At 45.5% G+C, this 15,644-nt stretch overlaps 1 protein-coding gene and 1 non-coding gene across 5 annotated transcripts in view; both read right to left on the bottom strand.

The window, feature by feature from the left end:
* The window catches only part of Dhps (Deoxyhypusine synthase), a 257,857-nt gene that overhangs the window by 137,341 nt on the left and 104,872 nt on the right, over positions 1-15,644 (bottom strand). The gene's annotated exons all lie outside the window — the stretch shown is intronic.
* On the bottom strand, positions 8,693-8,811 carry LOC145404222 (5S ribosomal RNA). The gene has a single exon (XR_013898152.1). It is a non-coding gene; the product is annotated as a 5S ribosomal RNA (ribosomal RNA).

Below are 15,644 nucleotides of genomic sequence, written 5' to 3'. Positions count from 1 at the left end.
TGAGCATCAATCACCATGAGTTTGTTTCTAGTCAACCAGTCAATAAAGGGTTTTACTTGGATATCCTGAAGCATCTGAGGGAGGCAGTGTGAAGGAAGAGGCCTGAGGCATGGACAAACAAAACCCAGATGGTGCACCATGACAATGCACCTGCTCACACGTTCCTCCTTATCTGTGACTTTTTGGTGAAGCACAAGACAATTATCATCCCTCAGCCACCCTACTCCAGATTTGGTCCCTGCAGACTCTTTTTTTTTTCCCAAAAAAAATAAAAAACTGAAATCCATCCTGAAAGTTCACTAATTTCGGAAGACTGAAGAGAGAAAAAGAAAATTCACCAAGTAAACCAAACACATGTTCACTCAAGTGCATATATGGTACTTCCATGACCAAGTGATGTGGTGCATTGCAGCCAGGGGTGGATCAAATACAATTGTATTTGTATCTGAGTTGTATTTATATACATTTTCAATGTATTTGTATTTGTAATTGTATTTTGGCACCTAGAAGAAAAAGTATTTTGTATTTGTATTTGTATTTTGAATTTAAATGCCCTGCCACTTTTGTCTGACTCTCTGATTTAGATCACAGGTTCAGATCGAACATCAACGTGCATCTGGGCAGATTTGTAGCCATGCCTCCCGAGTCTGGAGTCCCGCGAGCTCTTGAGTTTTCCTATATTATCACCAGGGGTGGATCAGATACAAACATATTTGTATCTGAATTATATTTACATACATTTTCAATGTATTTGTATTTGTAATTGTACTTTGGCACCCAGAAGAAGTATTTGTATCTGTATTTGTATTTTTGCATCATAATGTCACAAGTATTTGTATTTGTATTTGTCCTCTTAAAAATCAGTATTTGATCCAAGCCTGATTGCAGCTATACTCAGTTTTTTTTTATCAAGGCGAAGATGCACTTGACGGATTGGTAATTATTGGCTGAATGCAACATTACTTCATAATCTAGCATTATTAACAGACAACAAATATCTGAGGGGAAAATTTGGGTTGGTAAATAATTTTTGGACATGTAGCATTCAGCCAGTCATCATCAACCTGTCATGTGCATCTTCGCCTCAATAAAAAAAACGGAGTATAGTGTTAGGCTAAAGCTCAAAACTGCCACTACACAGTGCTCCTGTCGCAATCACACTAAGCTGGCTATTTGATGTGATGCAACTAGTGATAGATTAAAACTCAAAGTTGCAGCTACACAGTGCTCCTGTTGCAATCACACTATGTTGGCTAGTTGGTGCGCTATTTAAAAAGTTCTGTTTATTTTTCAACAGACCTCGTACTACTGTTGTGTCTAAAATTTAACGAATTTAACTTATGCAATTTTGACTTAATTTCAGTGCGTGCAAAGGTTAAAATTCAAATACAGCGTCATTTCTAGGTTCATTTGCCAGCCGCAGTGCACCAGCCACCAATGCGCCTCCCTCCTTCTCAGTCTTCATGAGTTCATCTTAGTGACATCTCACTCGAGTCTTGATTCACAACAACTTGCATCATCATCATAATCATCCACACTTCCTTTCCCACCCTAGGGCAGGGTGAGAAGCAACAATGTCCAGACACCCTAAGTCTGCCCAATTAAATGGGCAACACTTCCATTCACTCATCATTCAAGCCCACGGAATCCTGGCTCTATCCAATAGGCCAAAAATATTTCACCACATTCTTTAGCTTCATATATGCCTATCTGACAGAGTCAATCCGGATGCTGTCACGTTAAAAAAAGGGTGCCAAATCCCAGGTTATGTGCTTCTCCGCACAAAATTCATCCAGCCAGCTCGGTCTCGTGTCAGTCCTTTAACCTCGCTAACTTCCATACCTCTCTTCCTAACACACTCATCCACCATATCTCTCCACCTTCTCCTTGGCCTACCTCACCTCCTCCCTCCTTCAAATTCACTCAGATACACCCTTTTCACCATTTTATTGTCATCCATTCTCTCCAAATGACCATACCATCTCAGTACACTCTCTTCGATTCTGGTGTCCACAGACTTCCTTATTCAGCGTCTTTCACGAATCACATTATGCTGTATCCTATCCACTCACTGTACTCCACATACACTTCTCAGCAGTCCCATCTCCACTGCTCTTACTCTTGACTTTTCATTTTCATGCCACACCATAGTCTCATATCCGTATGTTAATGATGGCACTAAAAGTTCAGGTAAGCCTCACACAGCTGCAACACTCAAGCCTCTGCTTTTTTTTTTTCAAGGCCTTCATAGCACCAGCTATTTTCCTTCCTTGTTTCACTAAATTTTTCACTTCTTTTGCATATTTTCCTCTCTTTTCTATCACTGTACCAAGGCATTTGAACTCTCTCACCAATTCCAGTCTCTCTCCATTCACTGTAACATCACACTGGGAGTAACCTTCTCTCTCAATAAACATCACTTTGCTTTTGTCTACATTTACTCTTAAGGCACAATAGTCACAGACATCAACAGAACTCTGCACTAGTTTACCAAGCTCTTGCCTGATATTTGCAAGTAGCACTGAATCATCAGCATACAACAAATTTGATATAATCCATCTATTACCATTCATTACCAACGCCCTCCCCCTCTCCATTACTCATGTTTTTACTTCTCTCATTACCCCATCCATATACAGTAAAACCTTGATTTAACTGCATTCATTCTAACGGCAACCCCAAACTAACAGCACAAATCTACCAAGGAATATTTATGCAAAAAAAAATTTTAAATTCCCCCCAAAATGGGTAAAAATTAGAAAGAAATTCAAATGTGGCGGGTGCCGTGTGCATCTTGATCATCTGTTTGCAGCTTCCCGCCAACTGGGTACGTTTATGCTCACCCAGTCTTCCTCCTGCCTAGCCTGACCCCAAAGTGAAAAAAATTAGCATGTAAGGTTAGATTTAAGAACTAGCGTTATAGACTTCATAACTTAGTGAACTTCTTTACGTAGTGCCATCTATTCTACTCCAACCTGCCAACTAATACAGTATTTACCCAGATTACAGTAGAGTCCCGATTTAAGACCAAAAGAAACAATGATCTTACAATAACATAAGCATTTAATTTCTCCCATAATTATATAATAGTACGGTAATACCACTCAATTGCACAAGAGAAACTGTGGGAAATAGGTGTTTTGGTACTGGATTTCCAGATACAACTCATGTGTTATGCTTTTGTCGGTCACTGATTGGTTTCCTCCACCTGACCCGACCCACGTGACCCCCATACCACCAGCCACAGCCTGCTGCCTACCTCAGTGTTGTGTGAACGGTTGCTGTGATGAGAAGTTTATTTGCTTATTTCCTTGCTCCTCGTTTCCTCTCAGAACTGAGCACGTGGTTCCAAACTAACTTTAGCTATGCCTAAGCACCTAAAAGTGCTATGAACACAAGCATTTATTTTAAATGACAATGTAAAATTGTTGGACAAAGTGGCATGTAGCATTGCTGCTTAAATGCAAATGATCAGACAGATAAAATAAGTCAGGATGTTTATGATGTGGATAGTTTTCTTTGATAAAGAGATACAAGGTTGGGAAGTGGAAGTTGGAGTGGCACTAATGAGAGACGACAGTGTTTGAAAACTCCCTGTATTGTTGTTTGCAGATGATACTGTATTGTTAAGTGAAGACGCAGTGGAGCTGTAAGGCTTGGTGGATGAGTCTGCGAGAGTGTGTACGAAACAGAATCTAAAGGTGAGTGTAGGGAAGAGTAAAGTTATGGTTTTCGAGTGAAATGAGGTCAGTGACTGTAGAGTGAAGTTGGATGATGAGGAAATGGAAAATATGAGTGTGGTGGTGTGATGAGTATTGAGGGTGAAGTGCTTCAAAGGGAACAACAAGGAAGAAAGGCTGCTGGTTCCTTGAAAGCAGTGATAAGAAACAGGGAAGTGAGCATGGAAGTGAAAAAGTTACTACATGATAGTATTGTGATACCAACTCTCACATATGGATGTGAAGCTTAGACCTTGTTGGAGGGACAAAAGTCAAAAGTGAGTGCAGTGGAAATGAGTTATTTGAGAGGAGCATGTGGAGTCACATGAAGAGACAGACTGAAAAATGAGGAAGTGAAGGAGCGTTGTGGTGTGGATGTGGATGTGATAGGAAGTGTTAGGAGAAATACACTGAGGTGGTTTGGCTATATGGAGAGGATGGACAGTGAGAGACTGATAAGGAGAATGTATGAGTGAGGTCAGGCCTGGAGAAGGAGGGGGAGGCCAATGATGAGACAGAGGGATGGAGTGGAGAGGTCTAAGAGAAGAGGGGGAGGGGGAGCTGGAAGCAGAGCAGTGAAATGGCAGGGGACAGGGCAACATGGAGGAGATTTGTTTGTGGCCACCCATTATGGGATTAAGGCATCTGGCAATATATACATAGACAGTCTTGCAAGCTCATGTTTTAAATATAAACAGACAAATACAATTGAACCAGGTGCACCCTCATCATCGTACTCTGAAGAAAAGGAAGACGATGATGGTGTGGTAATGTCTAAATGTGTGCACTGGAGAGTTAGTCATATTTATAGTCCTGTAAGTTTCAGGTTAGCCAGTTTCTTGCCATTTTTTTTCCTTATTATAGCCAATTTTATGGGAAGCCATCTGGCAACACTGTGACTGTCACTAATGTCATTGTGTGTCCATATGTCAAGGTGAGTGGAATGCTACATGGACACTGGCAGTAGACACACCTTCATTTGTCTTTTTGGTATCTTTTAAAAATATATGTAAATACTGTACACTGTTGTATTTGAGTATGTGTTTATTGTCACCCAACATCTGAAAATTATGCTGACTGATGGTACTTTTAACCCGTACAATCCTGCTGTCGGTATGGTGCCGACGGTACAAAACGTCTCGAGTAGTTCCAGTGACGTGATGGTGCCGACAGCATAATTCGAGCGCTGTAACGCGTCTCTGACTGCTTCAATCTAGCTAATATTTTGCTAAGGAGTAGCTTAATGTATTGGCGACATTGTGCACAAGCACTTGTGTCACTGAGTTTGGTTCAGCATGTCTGGGTAACATCAATGCGCCACTGTCCATCACAGCATTAGAATGTCACGGAAGTCATGCCATTTTTCCGCCTCATTGGGTTAGAGGAGGTGGTTGACACTGTCACATGGACCCTCTGTCCCTTCATTTAGTGATTCTATTGAAGAGGAAGACCTGGACAACTCTTCTGGGGAGAAATATGAGCCAGTGGAGAAGGATATTGAGAACGGGGATTCCCCCATTCTCCTTCCCTGTTCTCTCTCATCCCACCCAGTTGGGTGAGAAAACGTAGCTCACGGCTTGAGAAACTGGGCTAGAAACACGATGGATGGCCATCCTGCACTTATTTCTCCTATCAGGAGTACTTGTTTTTGCTTTTCCTTGATTTATATGTCCTTTTGGATTGTTTTATGCAATAAAAATTGTTTCCGTTTTTGGTCCGGGATTGGGTGGGTATAAAATTGCAAAAATGCCTGGGATGGTAAGGGTTAATAAACAAGTACAGTATTAGTGTTGGTGAAAAACAAGATTATGCAGTACTATAATAAGCTGATGGAAGGATGAATTATTACAATTAACAAACTTGTAAGGAAATGCCTAACAAACTTGAGCTTCTTTATCAAAAAATAAATAAATAATAAATAAAAAAGCTATGAATTAAGTATACTGTATTCTACTGTTCTATTAATATATATACATTTGCTTTGGGAGAGTTGTCTGTCTTTGCTTTGCATTTCCACCTCTACCAGGTAAACTTTTTGGGCAAGATGTAACTAGCAACTCCTCTGGTGTTGGCGGGAGGTAGTAAAACATTCAGCTCGTCAGTACTTACCCAGAAGCGAGAGTGGGAGTATATGTTCCCATCGCTCCGAGTTTGCACCTCACTCTTTTTTCGTATGCATTATTGTCTGCAATTACGTAGCTCCAATCGGATTGAGCCGATGAAGGTTTATATCCAAGGGGTGGTTGGGGTTTATTGCTCACGTAATGCCACTCAGGGATGAGTGAGGCTGGTCACTCTCAAATGTCAGGACCAACTTGCCTAGCCCTGGGCTCCTACGCTCCTAATGGGGCAACATAGGATTGGATGATGAATGATGAATTACTATTTGTCCTGTTATTTTCCTAGAGTCGAGTTGTCATGCCTGCAAAGTACTGATCAAGGGATGAGAGGGTCCGTATCATTGCATGGAGGCAGGATAATGTCCCTATCAACACGATTTGTGAACATACTGGACGTGCAAAGTCGACCATCATGAAAATTCTTGCTGCAGCGTGCGGTCTGCCACCTGATATCGTACCAGAGCACAAGCATGGCGGTAGAAAGAAGAGGACAACATCCAAAGGTACAAATACGCTTCTGAGGAGGGAAGTAATCAAGAATCCTCGACTGACAGCAGCAGAATTGAAGAGAACGCATCCCCAGCTGTTACAAGACGTCTTAACTCGAACTATCCAACACCGCTTGCAGAAGGAGCTGGGTTTGGCAAGCCGCACCGCAGCCAAGAAACCGCTTCTCACTGACCGCATGAAGAAGCAGTGCATTCAGTTTGCCAAGAAGTATGAACACTGGACATCAAATGAGTGGAGAAAACTTATATTTTCCAATGAAAGCACATTTCAAGTGTTCCAGATGCGTTCTGCCAAGATTCATCGTCCTGCCTCCCGTAGTCAATACGATCCTGCTTACATGATGCCGACTGTTAAGCACCCACAATCAGTAATGGTATGGTGTGTTTCTCAGGTGAAATGGGAAGGGGAGGCATTTACTTTCTTCCTAAGAACTTGATGATGAATGGTGGCCAGTACATTCAAGTTCTGAAAGATCATTTGTTAAACTTTTTTAATATTCATGGGTGCAACATTTTCATGCACGATTCAGCTCCATGTCACAAGTCAAGAAAGGTGACAAAATGGCTTCAGGATAATCAGATTGAAGTTGGCCTGGCAACAGTCCAAATCTGAATCCGATAGAAAACTGCTGGGCAAAGATGAAGAAAATCATGGCAGAGAAGAAGACATCCAATCTGGACAACCTCAAGACTGAACTGACAAATGTTTGGTGCAAAGAAATGTCCTTAGATTACTTTAGAGATCTCAGTGATTCCATGCCAAAATGCATCCAACTGGTCCTGAAAAACAAGGGAAACTTTATTTCATATTAATGAATGGCATTTCATGAACAAACATTATGATATACTATGATTTCCATGTTTTTTAATACCTTGTGGGGGGAGGTCCTAAGTCAATTTGCAGTAGCTGCATGTGAGGCCTTGGGAACATACCCCTCACGCAAGTTGGAATATCACTGTAGTTTAAGCCTAGAAAATGACTACTGTACTTGGCAAATGTGGCTGACTTCCCCATTTGGAATGTTGTGCAAGACCAGCTACTAGGCCTTGTCCCCATGTCACTGGTAAAACCTCCCGGGATGATGGTAACCATCCACCAACTAACTTTTTGGTGGAGTAACAGGTGCTACACTTTGCCCAAGAGTGACCCAGGAATATACAGGTCAAGGCATCCATCTTTCTTGAGCCAAGCACATGCTCTGGCTGCATACTCCTACACACTTCTTGTACCTAAAATGAACTGTGATGGCAGTTATGTTCGCTGTGAAGGAGGAGGGAGTGGACAGGTTACGTGCAGCATGCTACGGGAAGGAAGGATGCATACAACAGCCAGAAATGCCACAGTGGCCATTTGGGGTAGCATCGTGCATTATGACAGTTCTACTACTATTATGCAAACTACTGTAATTGGCCCTGACAAAGAGCAACGCCCATCTCAGCAGTTACTTCAACAAACAAGGGATGAGGCTATGGCACACCTGATGTCTGACTTGGCACATATCTCTGACTGGGGCAAAATTAAACTTGTTGTTTTTAACCCCTAAAATGCGGCCGTGGACAGCCACCCCCCCCCCCCCGTGTGGCGGGGTTGTATCGCAGTCTGAGTATCTGTAGGAAAATATTTGCCAAAAATCAGAGATTAACCCTAGAATATTATAATTTTTATGGCAGATAGTACTTACATTCAGCTTTCTCCAGAGACAGGTGTTGAGCCTTCGTGGACTACCCAAGGACTTGTGGAGACTTGCAAAGTTGGGTAACAAAATCTTCACTTTCACACGTCCAGCAACCCAGTTTCCCCTCTACCACAGCCTCAATCTGTCACAGTAAACTTTATACTACAACGTACAGGTAGTTTGGAATCTGTATTTGTACAATAAGCACTGAAAATAAGGCTAAAATCAACGGAGCGTACAGCCGACATGCAGCGTGGCGGCGGTCTTCCCGTCACTCAACAAACATTTCCCTTTTCACAGCTAAAAACACGTATACTACATTATTTTCCAAAATAGTACTTCCCAAAGGCTCGCATGTCACTATTACGGCCATAAAATTCACTGTCACTGCCAGTAATGTGAAGCAGGAATGATAAAGACCACCGCGGCGCGCTTTTATTCTGCCTTACGCCCGTCACTTTATTCTCGTTCCTGTCGGCCGCTCGCACTTCATTTTTATCGGTCACTTTCACTATCGCTGTCAGTTTAGTGCCTAATTCATCACTGTCACTGTCATTCATTCATTGCCAGACGCCATGTATCCCAGACGGGGTGGCCAAGGGCTTAGAGTTAATTGTTTTACAGGGAGGGGCACTAATCCTCCACCAACCCCACTTGACACGTAGGGATGCCAACAGCATCTGGTGTTCCCAGGCGGTCACCCATCCAAGTACTAACCAGACCCAACGTTGCTTAACTTCGCTGATCGGACGGGAAGCGGTGTACTCAACGTGGTATGGCCGTTGGCATTACTTATAAAAATAATATTTCCAACACACCAAACTGTCACTGTCATAACACAGAATAGAAATAAATGCTTACAACTTCTTACACTGGAGTGACTGTCACTGTCAATACTTATATTACTATGTACAATAATTTACACTGAAATCACTGTCACTGTCAGTGCTTTTACAACTACAAACACTAATTTACACTCAACTGACTGTCACTGTCAGTACGTACAAGAAAACTAAGCACTAGTATCACTGTCACTCTCAGTATTATTTACAGATTTCCACCCTTATTTTCAATATCTACTTAGGCTGTGGTAGTCAAAGAAACACGGGTAAGCGCACAGGGGAATCTGACACTCTTTGCACTGCAAGGAGGTGCGTCTAAAAGTCCGTTCCTGCTGGCTGGTGTGGCTGCAAACATAGAACCTCCTCAGTGCTTTCCCCCCTCTTGGCAGTGCTAGGCAGTGGCTCGAGGCAGTGTCGCTGAAGATAGTCCTGGCACTGCAGGCGGTCTGTGGGTGGCGCCTGGGACCTGATGGCAGTACCTGTTCAAAACACTGAAGTAGCTGGTGAACACAAGTCTTTGAAAACTGCCTGAGTGAGTAATTAGTTGGCTTCCTGTTCTTGATCTTATACAGGATGGAGGCGTTCAGCATACACATATCCAGCGCCGGTTCCTTCTCAGGCAGTCAATCTCTCCGATCATGATATCGGACTTGTCCACCAGCCGCATATTGACGTTGTAGTCAATTACAGCATCAGGCTTCATCACAGGCTCGCCAGTCCTTCTGTCGACCTTCCCTGTGGCTTGGATTTCCCCCTTGTGTACTGTGGTGAGCATATTGATGATCCTCTTGTCGTGCCACCGTATTGCCAGCATCTTGTCGGATTTCTTCAGGTGCACGTCTCCCCACTTAGATCTTGCAGCCTCGGGGAAGCCAGGGTAGTGTGCCCTATTGCTCCTGATAGTGCCACGGGAGCCGACGCCGTGCTCTGAAAGGTACTTGGCAAGTTTTGGTACTGTATAATAATTGTCAGTATACAGGACATGATTCCCGCCGAAGTACTTTTCCAGAAGCACTTTCACCACAGAGCCAGAGAATCCAAGGGGGTCGGTCTTGTCCAAGTCCACATTGCTGGCGGTGCAGATGACGAAGTCTAGGATGAACCCCGTCTTGCAGTCGCACAGCACAAAAAACTTTATTCCAAAGCGGTGGCGTTTGCTAGGAATATACTGCACGAACCGAAGACGGACCCTAAACAAAACCAAGGACTCGTCGATTACAACTTTCTTGAAGGGCCGAAGGAACTTCATAAACTTGTCCTCGATCAAGTTCAGGATTTCCCTCACTTTCCACAGGGGGTCAGTCTGGGAAGGCTCACCGTTGTTAGCGAAGTGCAGGTACGTCATGAGTTGCCTGAAACGATCCTGAGTCATGTACAGTAATCACTCTAATATCCGGACGCCCAATAACCGAACATCCCCACTAACCGAACCTTATCGTCCTGGGATCAAACATTCCCAAAATGGTCCGAAAATCCAAAAAAAATGGAAAAAAAAATCGATTTTTTGCCGTCCGTAATTTGAACTTGCCGCGCGTGCCGCGTGAGAGCATTGTTTTGGTTTGTCATTCTTCCGACGTCCGATAGAGCGCCGCTGCATCCTCCCCACTTCCCGCCTGTCTCTCACCGCGACTGGACCTACGCTCTTCGCCATGGCTGCCCACGTGCTCGCTTTTGTGGTGGTGCCGTACTTGCTGCAAGGCCTCCTGCTGCTCTCTGCCCTACTCTTAGTGTGTGTGATGATGGCCCCGCCTCCTGAGAAAAGGAAGAGAGTGGTATTGACTCTGGAGAAGAAAAGGGAGATATTGGAGAAGGTTGATGCGGGTTGGTCTTCCTCTCGCATTCTCCGCGAGTTCAACCTGGCCCAGTTGACTTTGTTCGATATCAAGCGTTCCCGAGACAAGCTCATGCAGTACACGGCTGACTTCTCGTCGAGAAGCAAACGCAACGTGGAGAGGAAGGTTATGTTTACCCCCAAGTATGCAGAGATCGACCGCTCCACGTTGATTTGGTATCGACAGAAACGTGCAGCTGGTGTGATGGTACGTGGAACGGAGCTGAAGGCTGCTGCTGAGAAGTTTGCAAGGCTTCACGACGCCCTAGACTTCAAGGCATCCGAGGGTTGGCTCTTCGCGTTCAAGTTGCGACATGGCCTTACTAACCATAAAGCACATGGCGAAGCATTGGACGCTAACGAGGATGGAGTGGACGAGTTTCGGCACAAGGTGAAAGGCTTGATCGACAGGGAGGGCCTCACTCTCGGTCAAGTCTATAACGCTGACGAAACTGGCCTATTCTATCGCTCGGTGCCAATGAACACTCTCGCCGATGAGACGGAGAAGCGTGTACCTGGCCGCAAGCTTTCTAAGGAATGGATATCTGCTTTGTGTTGTGCCAATGCTAACGGCATGTACCGGCTTAAGCCAGTTATTGTTGGCCGTGCAAAGCAGCCTCGGTGCCTTCGTGGGGTGATGGATGTCCTTCCTGTCGTATGGTACCATTCTTTGAAAGCATGGTTCACAGCTGTGATTTTCAAAGACTGGTTTCACCATCACTTCGTCAAGGAGGTCATACATTACCAGACGAAGACACTGGGAATTCCTCGCGACCAGGTAAAGGCTCTCCTTCTCCTCGACAATGCACCTGCCCACCCGTGCGACAAGGACTTGGTTGCTGAGAATGGCCGTATTAGGTGCATGTTTCTGCAACCTAATACGACTTCTCTCATTCAACCAATGGACCAAGGAGTGATCGTGGCAACAAAGCGCCTGTACCGTCGGAAGTTCCTGGACGAGGTGATGGTGGTTCTCGAGGACGAGGACGAGCGCAGGGAAGGACGTGACACTTGAGGCAAGCGGACTTTGGAAAACCTTCGCCGCTACAACATCAAGTCTGCGCTGTACAACTGGGCTAGTGCATGGAAGGAAGTCCCTGTGAAAACTCTTGAAAATGGTTGGTCTCGTCTGCTTCTCGGAACAGATGTGGAGTACGATTTCCTAGGGTTTGACGTGGATGACTTCCATGCACGGCTACGTACGCACGGCGACGATGTTGATGTGGACGATGTTCGTGAGTGGTTGGACGACGACGAGGGCGATCCTGGGTATCAGACGTTGTCTGATATCGAGATCGCGTCTTCGGTTGCTGGTGTCAGTCCCGAACTTGAAGATTCCGACGACGAAGGCGATGATGATGCAGACTCCGCCCAGCAGGACACTACTCCAGCCATCCCCAAGCTGAGCGCACTCCGGGAACATCTAGAGTTCGTCCTAGACTACCTGGAACACCCGGACTGCGACAGGGAGATGGGGCCCTTGGGACTCGTGGAGGAAGTGCGTGCTTTCCGGCAGCGGATCATCAATCGCCAGAATCGTCGGTCCTTGCGTCAGTCAACGATTGACAGTTTTTTCAGGCCCGTGACCCCCGCTGTGCCAAGCCCTGGTTCCACTCCGTTGCCTCCCCAAGACAGGCCCTCATGCTCCAAGCCACAGCCCAGCACATCAGCTACAGTGGAGTCACCGCTCGACGTGAGTTTGCGGCTGTCTTCAGAGTCTTCTGTAGTCGGTACGCCATCACCACTACCCACCGATGCACCCCTTGGACGCCTGCCAGTGATACTCTCGGGCTCTGACAGTGAATAAACAGCAAGAACTTCTCCACTAGACCACACGGGAATTTTGAGTGTTGTGCAGTGAAAAAAACGGTGTGTTGTGTTAAGGTTTTCAAGTTGGGAGGAAAGACTAAGTAGAAAAGAAATTTAACGTAACTAACCTTCTTTGTTTTGGCTTTGGAAACTTAAAAAAACTTGGGAAAAGTTAATGTGCAACACTTAAATTTAATGGAACATTATTTGGACTAAAGTGAACACTGTGAAAAGAACGGACTTCTGTGTGTTATTGACTAAGTTCAGTGCAAGACTTCAGGAAGAGTGTAGTGCAAGTGCTTCAGGAAATCGTTCTTACTGTCAGAGTCCGAGAGGAGGCGGTTATTCATCAAGGTGGCCAGGGACTTGCTGTAAGTAGCCAAAATGTTTCATGTTGTACTATTTCCCATACTATATTTACCAGAATGTTTCATATTGTATTTTTTCCCATACTATACTTACCAGAAAGTGTCATACTGTACTTCTTTCCATACTAAACTTACCTCATGCGTGTGCAGTAGGAATGTGTTTTTCAGAGTTCGGTTAGGTTCGGTTAGGTTAGGTTCGGTTAGAGTCCATAAGTACCAGAATGTTTATTAATGTATGAACATACTTCTAAACCCACATTTTATGTTTCTATTGCATTTATTTCAGTCATTTATGTACCTTATTGGTGTGATTTGGGTGTTAAATAGGTGCTATGCATGTCCGGAGGGAGTTGTATAGGTGTTTCTCTGTGTTAGGGTCCGTAAGTACAAGTCCATAAGCTGGGGCCCAATATCCGGACGAAACCAATATCCAAACCTACCGATGGCTCTATTGATCCGGATATTGGAGGGGTTACTGTACTTGTTGAAGATGGGGGCGGGGCACAGGTCGTCAGCACTCCAGTACTCCTCGAGCTTGTGCTTCCAGGTATGTGGCATGAGAAGCATCAAGCCGATGAATACAAATAGTTCGCGGATTGTCACAGGAACCCATGATGCCATCCGCGACGAGGATGGCGTGGCACCTTCACTGTCACGAACTGCAGCACATTGTCCTTCGTACCTGTTGGTCTCGGTACAAATATGCTGCATTACTTCGTCATCCAGGAAGGCCAACAGGTAGTCCAAACATTCACCACCCTCGGGGACAGGGAAGTCAGCCTGGATCCCAGACCCAGTAGAATCAAAGGGCAGATCCTCTGGCACAAAATCAGAGCCCTCAGACCACACGAAGGCGTCCAGAGTGCCCTGCCTAGGCTGGGAGTGGGCGGGTGCGTCGGAAGGTGAGGCAGGCCGTGTGGCAGTGGGTGAGGCAGGCGGTGAGGCAGGCCGTGTGGCAGTGGGTGAGGTAGGTCGCGAATGTGCGGTGGTGGTGGTGGTGGTGGTGGGGAGAGTGGGAGAAGGTTCAAGGTCACTCACAGTAGGCTGGGTGGTGAGTTACCTAGTGCGAGAAACCTTACCACTAATTTTACCACTACTAGCCACTTTCCTACTCATGCCAGCACGAACACGGGGCCTACGGAAACCTCTACAACTACCAGACTGCCTACTTCCCTTCCGAGGTGGTGAAGGAGACTCCGAAGACTCTCGAGAAATCACAGCAGACGATGAGGAAGAGATAATGGGGCTGGGGGAGCGAGGCGGTATGGCAGCGGCCTGACCTGAGTGTGGGGACAATGGCCGGCCTGCGGGGTACAATGACTGGGAACTGGGGTCAACACTTCGCTTCCTCTTTGCCCCCTTGAAATATGCCACTCCCTTCTGCTGTGGAGCCTTGCCTGACGAGGTACTAGGCACAGCAATGAGCTCTTCCTGCAACTCAGACTCATCACTGGACGATAATGTGTCTGATTCGGCAAGACTCGACCACACACCAACATCACTACCGTAGTCCATAGAGGCTTTCATTAGTTCTCAGCCTATAGCCGACTCACTCAGGCCCTTTGCACTCCCTAGTAAGGGTTTAGAAGGGGTAGTGGTCACAAAGCCCTTTTGCAGAGGGCTGGAAGGCACTGATTTGGAAGAGCTAGAATTCGCCATAATGTCACCTTGAAAGCCTGCGGTAAACTGACGCTAAACAGGGGAAAACCGCGCGAAAAAAAGCTAGTGTGACAACTGGGGAAACAAGCGTTTCCAATTAACATAAACTGCTTGTGAGAGGAGAGCACAGACTGACATTTCTGAGCAGTCAGCGCACTGCCATATATTACAGCCAGGCTGGCTGGGCCGTGGGGGGGGGGGGGGGACGCGATACTTGGCAACAACGGAAGTCAGTACTACAAAGGTCAAGTATGCTGATTGTAGCTAAAGGGTGGCAGTACTGATAAACAATACCAGCTGGAACCTCCTTGCCCGCGATTATTTAAAATTAACTCGAATCGCAAACGCGACGATACGCCGTTATGTCCTTTTTGGCGATCGTCGCAAAAGCGACGCTCCGCGTTTAAAGGGTTAATGCATCAAAGACTCAGTTCTTACACCTATCAACCCGACAAAATCTTCCACAGGTGTGCTCACTAATGTTTAATAATATTCAGCTTAATCCTGCATCATCCTTGAACATGCTTGGGGTTTCATTCACTCGGGAATTATCTTGGAAAGATCACATTACATCCATCCATCCATCATCCTACATTGCCCCATGAGGAGCGTAGGAGCCCGGGGCTAAGCAGCTGGTCCCGACATTTAAGATGAGAGTGACCAGTCTCACTCATCCCTGCGTCGCATTACATGAGCAATCAACCCCAACTACCCCTTGGATATAAACCTTCACCGGCTCAATCCGATTCGAGCGCAATAATTATTCACTAAACCACCAGGCGCCAAAATTTGGTTATATGGTTACCACCCTAAGTAGTAAATGGTTTCCTGGTGTACAGGAAACCATTTGGCTTGTCACTCAGTGAAGAGTCACCCACAGGCAGAAGGACGAGGAAAGAATGAAGGAAAGAAAGAGAGAAGAGGGAGTGTAAAGTTACCCGTAGGCAGAAGGACAAGGAAAGAATGAAGTAAAGGAAGACAGATGAGGATGGAAGGAAAGAAGGATGGAGGAGAGGAAAGAGCAGACAACCGACAACAGCACTACATCGAGTGAGTGGATGGTGAGTGACCCCCACCTACCACAATCATATTACATCTCTTGTAAAATCTG

The sequence above is a fragment of the Coenobita brevimanus genome, chromosome 62 (genome assembly GCF_032717465.1).
Source record: "Coenobita brevimanus isolate Jiangsu-jjx chromosome 62, ASM3271746v2, whole genome shotgun sequence".
NCBI lineage: Eukaryota > Metazoa > Arthropoda > Malacostraca > Decapoda > Coenobitidae > Coenobita > Coenobita brevimanus.
The sequence above is the reverse complement of the archived record's forward strand: the minus strand, read 5'-3'. Positions and strand labels throughout refer to the sequence as shown.